Raw genomic sequence first — 8,439 nt, forward strand, 5'->3', positions numbered from 1 at the left:
CTGTGGTTGGATCTGGAGTTCCAGCTGTGGTTGGATCTGGAGTGCCAGCTGTGCTTGGTTCTGGAGTGACAGCTGTGGTTGGCTCTGGAGTGCCAGCTGTGGTTGGTTCTGGAGTGCCAGCTGTGCTTGGTTCTGGAGTGGCAGCTGTGGTTGGATCTGGAGTTCCAGCTGTGGTTGGCTCTGGAGTGGGGGCTGTGGTTGTCTCTGGAGTGCCAGCTGTGGTTGGCTCTGGAGTGGCAGCTGTTGTTGGCTCTGGAGTGCCAGCTGTGGTTGGCTCTGGAGTGGCAGCTGTGGTTGGCTCTGGAGTGCCAGCTGTTGTTGGTTCTGGAGTGCCAGCTGTTGTTGGCCCTGGAGTGCCAGCTGTGCTTGGTTCTGGAGTGCCAGCTGTGGTTGGATCTGGAGTTCCAGCTGTGGTTGGCTCTGGAGTGGCAGCTGTGGTTGGGTCTGGAGTGCCAGCTGTGGTTGGCTCTGGATTGGGTGCTGTGGTTGGCTCTGGAGTGCCAGCTGTGGTTGGATCTGGAGTGGCAGCTGTGGTTGGCTCTGGAGTGGCAGCTGTGGTTGGGTCTGGAGTGCCAGCTGTGGTTGGTTCTGGAGTGCCAGCTGTGGTTGGCTCTGGAGTGCCAGCTGTGGTTGGCTCTGGAGTGACAGCTGTGGTTGGCTCTGGAGTGCCAGCTGTGGTTGGCTCTGGAGTGGGGGCTGTGGTTGTCTCTGGAGTGCCAGCTGTGGTTGGCTCTGGAGTGCCAGCTGTGGTTGGCTCTGGAGTGCCAGCTGTGGTTGGCTCTGGAGTGCCACCTGTGGTTGGCTCTGGAGTGCCAGCTGTGGTTGGCTCTGGAGTGCCAGCTGTGGTTGGCTGCGAAGTGCCAGCTGTGGTTGGCTGTGGAGTGCCAGGTGTGGTTGGCTCTGGAGTGCCAGCTGTGGTTGGCTCTGCAGTGCCAGCTGTGGTTGGCTCTGGAGTGCCAGCTGTGGTTGGCTCTGGAGTGCCACCTGTGGTTGGCTCTGGAGTGCCAGCTGTGGTTGGCTCTGGAGTGCCAGCTGTCGTTGGCTGCGAAGTGCCAGCTGTGGTTGGCTGTGGAGTGCCAGGTGTGGTTGGCTCTGCAGTTCCAGCTGTGGTTGGCTCTGGAGTGGCAGCTGTGGTTGGCTCTGGAGTGCCAGCTGTGGTTGGCTCTGGAGTGCCAGCTGTGGTTGGCTCTGGAGTTCCAGCTGTGGTTGCCTCTGGATTGGCAGCTGTGGTTGGCTGCGAAGTGCCAGCTGTGGTTGGTTCTGGAGTGCCAGCTGTTGTTGGCCCTGGAGTGCCAGCTGTGCTTGGTTCTGGAGTGGCAGCTGTGGTTGGATCTGGAGTTCCAGCTGTGGTTGGCTCTGGATTGGGTGCTGTGGTTGGCTCTGGAGTGCCAGCTGTGGTTGGATCTGGAGTTCCAGCTGTGGTTGGCTCTGGAGTGGCAGCTGTGGTTGGGTCTGGAGTGCCAGCTGTGGTTGGTTCTGGAGTGCCAGCTGTGGTTGGCTCTGGAGTGACAGCTGTTGTTGGCTCTGGAGTTCCAGCTGTGGTTGGCTCTGGAGTGGCAGCTGTGGTTGTCTCTGGAGTGCCACCTGTGGTTGGCTCTGGAGTGCCAGCTGTTGTTGGCTCTGGAGTGCCAGCTGTGGTTGGCTCTGGAGTGCCACCTGTGGTTGTCTCTGGAGTTCCAGCTGTGGTTGGCTCTGGAGTGGCAGCTGTGGTTGGCTCTGGAGTGCCACCTGTGGTTGGCTCTGGAGTGCCAGCTGTGGTTGGCTCTGGAGTGCCAGCTGTGGTTGGCTCTGGAGTTCCAGCTGTGGTTGCCTCTGGATTGGCAGCTGTGGTTGGCTGCGGAGTGCCAGGTGTGGTTGGCTCTGGAGTGCCAGGTGTGGTTGGCTCTGGAGTGCCAGGTGTGGTTGTCTCTGGAGTGCCAGCTGTGGTTGTCTCTGGAGTGCCAGCTGTGGTTGGCTCTGGAGTGCCAGCTGTGGTGGGCTGCGAAGTGCCAGCTGTGGTTGGCTGTGGAGTGCCAGGTGTGGTTGGCTCTGGAGTGCCAGGTGTGGTTGGCTCTGGAGTGCCAGGTGTGGTTGGCTCTGGAGTGCCAGCTGTGGTTGGCTCTGGAGTGCCAGCTGTGGTTGGCTCTGGAGTTGCAGCTGTGGTTGGCTCTGGAGTTGCAGCTGTGGTTGGCTCTGGAGAGCCAGCTGTGGTTGGCTCTGGAGTGGGGGCTGTGGTTGGCTCTGGAGTGGGGGCTGTGGTTGGCTCTGGAGTGGATGCTCTTTGGTCTTGATTGGCAGCTGTTTTTGATTCTGGAGGAGCAGCTTTTATTGTGTGTACTTCCCTTTTTCTAATATTTTTCTTGACCGCGTTCATTTCTTTGTTGCTCGCTTCCCCGTGGTTCCATTCAGGAGATTTCAGGGTTTTATCCGCTGTCATTTCTGGAACAAAGCGAGCGTATTTTGTTAGTGTTGTTTTACTTTGTGAGGTGACAATTGTATCATGAAGATTTATTTCGTTTCCATGTTTTTTTTTTTACCCATATAAAATTTTCAAATACTTTCTAATGTGTTTTCGTGTGTTTTTCTTTATCTATTTGGTGCTGTCTGTGATTTGACTCTTCACTCCTGTGTAATCCCTGCCTGTTTTTTTCTAGCTCTGAAGTTGTCTCCTGGCTCCTGGCGCTTGTCTGACTCTGGAGCTGGAACCGTTTTATCTCCTGACCCCCCTCGATCCTGAAATAAATCCTCTCCTTTCTGTTATTGACCGGTCCTTCTGCCTGTGACGTGGTTACTTAACAGTCGACACCATAGCGTCATTTAAGTGTGTTTTCCTATTTCGTCATCTTTGTACGCCATTGTTACGGGGCGACGCGCACGTGCGCGGGCTGCGAACTGAGTCTGTGCCTCTCCTCTCTCCCGGGTCCCAAGGCTTGGGGTTTTGTTTGTTTGCTGTGATGAGCGCACAGGCTGCGTTCCCGCTGGTGAGGTCCCCTTCTCCCCTCCCTCCTCCTCCCCCTCCCCTCCCCTCCCCTCCCCGCCGCGGTTACTGCGGGTTCGGGGCAATGGGGCACCAGCCCTGCCTCATTTGTTTTCCAGGTCTGTTTTTGTTACAGATGTTAGAATTATTTGAGAGGAGCAACTTCAATACAAAAAAAAAAAAAAGTTTTTCTCAGATCGCGTGCAGGGAAGCGTGTCTTCGTAGTTAGATCTCAGGGTGTGAGTTCAGGATCCCTGCAGCTCCGAGCCTGCCGGATCCCTCTGACCTGACAGCGGTGGATTCCAACCCCCTGAAACCGTGAGCTTAGCCGCCCGCCCGTCCCCCCACGCTGCTCTTCCCCACAGCGCACTCAGATACCTGCGAGGTTGATCTCCGACGCCCGCGGGCACCGAGTCTCCAGGCCGCCGTCTCGGGGGCTGCAGCCTCCTCCGTCCCACACACTTCCGCTCCCGGTGGTCCCTGGAAGACACAGAGCTTGGTCTCCCCGAATCACCGAATCACCGAGCGCCCCGAGCGCCCCTCTCCTCGGAGCCCGTCCTGCTCTCTACACCTCTCCGAGCTCTGCTGCCCCAGGGACCAGTGAGCCGGAGCCGACCCTGGGCCTTGTCCGCCACAGAGGCCACAGCAAAGTCTCAAAAAGACTGACAGTCACATGTTTCTCAACACGAAATGACCAAAAATGTACTCAAAACCCAAAGCATGAGAAGCCTGCAGTGTTTGTGGCGGCTCTCGAGCCTTTTCTGCCGCCTTGGGGATGAACGCAGAACGCGGTTTCCTTAAGCCGTGTGTGTTGTCATCTGTGTAACACCAACAAATGCTGCCCAAAGCTGCCGAAAACACCTCAGCTCTGACTCACCACTGTTCCATGTTACAAACTGCAGTGTTTTTAATATATATCATGTTATGTGACATAGTATATTATATATCATATATTGCATGTTATGTATCATATTTCACATATTACATTTATTACATATTACACATTACATATTATATATTACATAATATTGCTGTGTGCTTATGGGGGTGTTTAAGTTACTTTTATATTGCTGTTGAATAATATAATTCCTTAATTATAATAATTATAAAATTATAATTATATAACATAAAATATTATATATAATATAAAATACTATATGTATCTATCATGCTTTTAGAGCTTGGAGATATCTTGGATGGAATAAGTGCTGAGGACCTAAGCTCAATCCCCAGTACCAGCATGAAAAACTGGGCACAGTGGGGTGTGGCTGTAGTCACTGCCCAGATTCCTGGGGCTACCCAGCCAGGACAGCCGAATCGCTGAGCTGTACGTTCAATAAGAGCTCTGTCTCAAAAATAAGGTGGAGGCCAGGTATGGTGGGGCATAGGTTAAACAGGTGGATCTCTCACTGCAAGGCCTGGTAGGGCTACATAGTAAGCCCTTGTCTCAAAAGAAAGGATGGTGAGCCATTGAGGAACCAACACCTTTCACCTACATGGGCACACACAAACCTGTCTTTAAAAGCATATATAAATATGGTTGCATTCTTGTGGAAAATAGTGGTTTAGTTATGAAAGGCAAAGATTTAATATTTCTCTATAAAACTAGTATCAGGTTCTTATATCTTAAAAGTGTATCACGTGAGACAGGCACACCCATTTCGTCGGCAGGTAAATTTGCTTTCATTTTCAATAAATTGCAAAGCTATGTATTATACGGCTAATTGTTTTAAGGTAAATTCCTTTATGACTTACTATGAGTTAATGTTTGATTTGTAGATCTATTTTATATACCTGTACACCCCGGGCTGTCTCAAGATTTAAAGAACAACAATAAATTATAGCTTATGTAATGTAATTCATGGATCAGGACTGCGTCCCACCCCAAGTAGGAAATGGAACTTGGCAGTGTTAGCCAAGTGGTTCTGTCTTGGGAGTCATGATGGATCCCAGAGTAAAAGGGATGTGGAATCTCCCTCTGAGGTAAGGGGAAGCTGCGAAGATGAAGCTTGGGTTCTGCTGGAGACCCCAAGATGTTGGAGATGTCAGGGCCGTGGGAAGTCGGCCAAGAAGAGCTGCAGCCAGGGCACTGAGGCACCGCCATAAGCACACAGCAGTGCAAAAGACACGGGACATCATTTCCATGTGTGTGAGAGTGTAGGTGCACACGTGTGCAGTGTACATGCATGTGTCATTTCTCAGGAGCTGTTCACCTTGTTTGTGGAGAGAGCCTCTCCCGGGGCTTCCTGTCTGGGTAAGCTGGATCGCCACGATTCCTGGGGGACCTGCCTGTCTCCGCATCCTCGATGCTGGGGTTATAAACGCACTTCACCATACCTGGCTTTTCCACGGGTACTGGCATTGAACTCAAGTTCCCAAGCTTATGTAGCAGGCACTTTAATGGCTACCCTATCTCCCCTGCCCCGGAAAGTAATGTTTCAATACACCAGATGCCAGATGGAAACGAAGATGATTCTTGGGTAATGTGAAGCTCATTGCCTTGAAAGGATATTCTGGAAGCAATGAGGAGAGATAAAGGCAGGTGGAGCCATGAAGACACCCGGAGATGCTATGATGAGACTCTCAAGAAATGGATGCCCCCAAAGTTCATGGTGCAGAGGTTTGTTAGCAGAGAACGTGCGCTGGCAAATGTTATTTGCCAACATGACACAAGCTAGAGTCACTGGAGAAGAGGGGGCCTCAATTGAGAAAAGGCCTCTCTAAGATCAGGCTGTAGGCAAACCCGTAGGACATTTTCTTACTTAGAGAATGATGTGGGAGAACACAACTCATTTTGGGTGGAGCCATCCCTGGGATGGTGGCCCTGGGCTCTATAAGAAAGCAGACAGAGAAAGCCAGGGGAAGCAAGCCAGTGAGCAGCACCCCTTCATGGCCTCTGCATCAGCTCCTGCCTCCAGGTTCCTGCCCTGACTTCCTTGAATGGTGGAGAGGGATACACGGAGACCACAGAGACCTGCCCTGCTTTCTCCTTTGGGATGATTAAGCCCAATACAGGCCAGTGTGTGACTCTGAACAAAGTTCTGGAAGCCAGAGAGGCTGTAAGAAAAGATGAGAAGTAATGGGGACTGGCTGTCAGGCAGGGGACACTGCTGCTCCCATGGGCTAGGCTGGAGAAGCCTGCAGTGCACAGGGCACCTGAGAAAGGACACATCATGACTTTGTGTCTTTAATAGAGAATAGCAGCATGACATGGTGACTCAGGCCTTTGATCCTCAATACACAAGAGGCTGAGGGAGAAGGATCACAAACAAATTGAGGTCTGTTCATCTATATAACAAGTTCAAAGCCAGCCTGGGCAATTTACTGAGACCATATCTGAAAATAGAAATTAGAAAAGCTTGGGGAAGAGAATGGGGGTGGAGGATATAACTCGGTGGTAGAGGCCCTGCCTAGAATCCCCCAGTGAGGGGCTGGGGGCGTGGCTCAGTGGTAGAGCCCCTGCCTAGAATCCCCCAGGGAGAGGCTGGGGGCGTGGCTCAGTGGTAGAGCCCCTGCCTAGAATCCTCCAGGGAGGGGTGGGGGCGTGGCTCAGTGGTAGAGCACCTGTCTAGAATCCCCCAGGGAGGGGTGGGGGCGTGGCTCAGTGGTAGAGCCCCTGCCTAGAATCCCCCAGGGAGGGGTGGGGGCGTGGCTCAGTGGTAGAGCCCCTACCCAGAATCCCCCAGGGAGGGGCTGGGGCGTGGCTCAGGGAGAGAGAGTGCTTGCCAAGTATGTGCTAAGCCCTCCAGAGTTCAATCTTCATCACCAGACAAAAATTATTTGTTATGAGAATTCTTTTGGACAACTTTAAGCAGCATAACGAATGAGTAATTTGGATACAAGAAAAGTAAGGGAACCAAAAGATATGTCAAAAATAATGTCTGAAGAATTACAAACACAAAATAACTCTAGGTTCACTTGTTCAAGGAGTTTGCTTTGCTCCCAACACAAAACACACGAAGGAACTGTCCAAAATGTTCCTATTCCATAGCTATTAAAAGGCAATTGCATATGCAACTGTCTTCAGTACGTTTCACAACTTAGAATAAATGGATTTCATGAAAGACAAACCATTAAAATTCACTCAAAAAGAAACAAAGTTGATGGTTTATCAGGTAAAGATGAATTCCTCCAAGCCTTACCACCTGAGTTCAATCCCCTGCCATCCCAGCCCTTCGGAGGTTGAGGGTGGCATCTTAAGTTCAGGGACAACCTGATTACGTGGAGAGTCTGGGGCCAGGTGAGCAGCTCTAGGCCTGTCACCCGAGGGCCATGGGCTCACTGAAGTCTTTCAGTTCAAGGGATATTTTTGGAGATGTCAGAGCTAAGGGAGGGAGCATCGTGCGAGAGGACGAGATGGCCCAATGGCTCCCAGAACTAGTTGGGTTTTATAACAGAGATGGGCCAAAGGTCCAGGCCCACAGCAGGTTTCCCTAGAACCACCCAGTTTGTCCCTACCTGACACACAGAAGGGAGCTGAGCCAGGCACAGGGTCAGGGATCAGGCTCGGAGACTCCTGTGCAATCCTCAGTAACCCTGACCTCAATGTCTCCCAAGTAGTGGGAAGAGCTTAAGGAGGTTCCAGCTGGGGGCTGGGGTCCAGAGCAGACCTTGGGCACAAGCTCCGCAGCCAGTCCCACAACACACAGAGAAAGCCCCACTCCCAGGTGATCTTACAAGGCCAGGATCACAAGGATCACAGAGACAGCTTGACTCTGAGGAGTTCTACACAACCAGGATCACAGGAAGGACAGGCTCCAGTCAGATTTAGCAAGGGCAGGTAGCACTAGAGTTAACCAGATGGTGGGGGGCGGGGGCAAGAATAAGAAAATAAACAACACAAACCAAAGTCAGTTGCCATCGTCAGAACCCATTTCTCCCACCATAGCAAGTCCTGGACACACCATCACACTGGAAAAGCAAGATTCAGATATAAAATCACTTATCATGATGCTGATACAGGACTTTAAGAAAGACATAAATAGCACCCTCAAAGAAATACAGGAGAACACAAGTAAAGAGCTAGAAGCCTTTCAAGAGGAAACACAAAAATTCCTTAAAAAACCACAGGAAAACACAATCAAACAGGTGAGGGAAATGAGCAAAACCATCCAGAATCTAAAAATGGAAATAGAAACAATAAAGAAATCAGAAAGAGAGACAACCCTGGAGATACAAAACCTAGGAAAGAAATCAGGAGTCGAAGATGCAAACATCACCAGCAGAATGCAAGAGATAGAAGAGAGAATCTCAGGAGCAGAAGACACCATAGAAAACATTGACACAAAAGTCAAAGAAAATGCAAAAAGCAAAAAGCTCCTAACCCAAAACATCCAGGAAATCCAGGACGCACTGAGAAGACCAAACCTAAGGACAATAGGTATAGAAGAGAGAGAAGACTCCCAAGGTAATGGACCTGTAAATATCTTCAACAAAATTATAGAAGAAAACTTCCCTAACCTAAAGAAAGAGATGCCCATGAA

At 51.0% G+C, this 8,439-nt stretch overlaps 1 long non-coding RNA gene across 1 annotated transcript; it reads left to right on the top strand.

Moving 5' to 3' along the window:
- Positions 1-2,581: 2,581 nt before the first annotated feature.
- Positions 2,582-4,668, top strand: LOC116068584. Its single transcript, XR_004109631.1, has 2 exons — positions 2,582-2,960; positions 3,093-4,668. It is a non-coding gene; the product is annotated as an uncharacterized LOC116068584 (long non-coding RNA).
- Positions 4,669-8,439: the final 3,771 nt, after the last annotated feature.

This window comes from Mastomys coucha, unplaced genomic scaffold (assembly GCF_008632895.1).
Source record: "Mastomys coucha isolate ucsf_1 unplaced genomic scaffold, UCSF_Mcou_1 pScaffold22, whole genome shotgun sequence".
Taxonomy (NCBI): domain Eukaryota; kingdom Metazoa; phylum Chordata; class Mammalia; order Rodentia; family Muridae; genus Mastomys; species Mastomys coucha.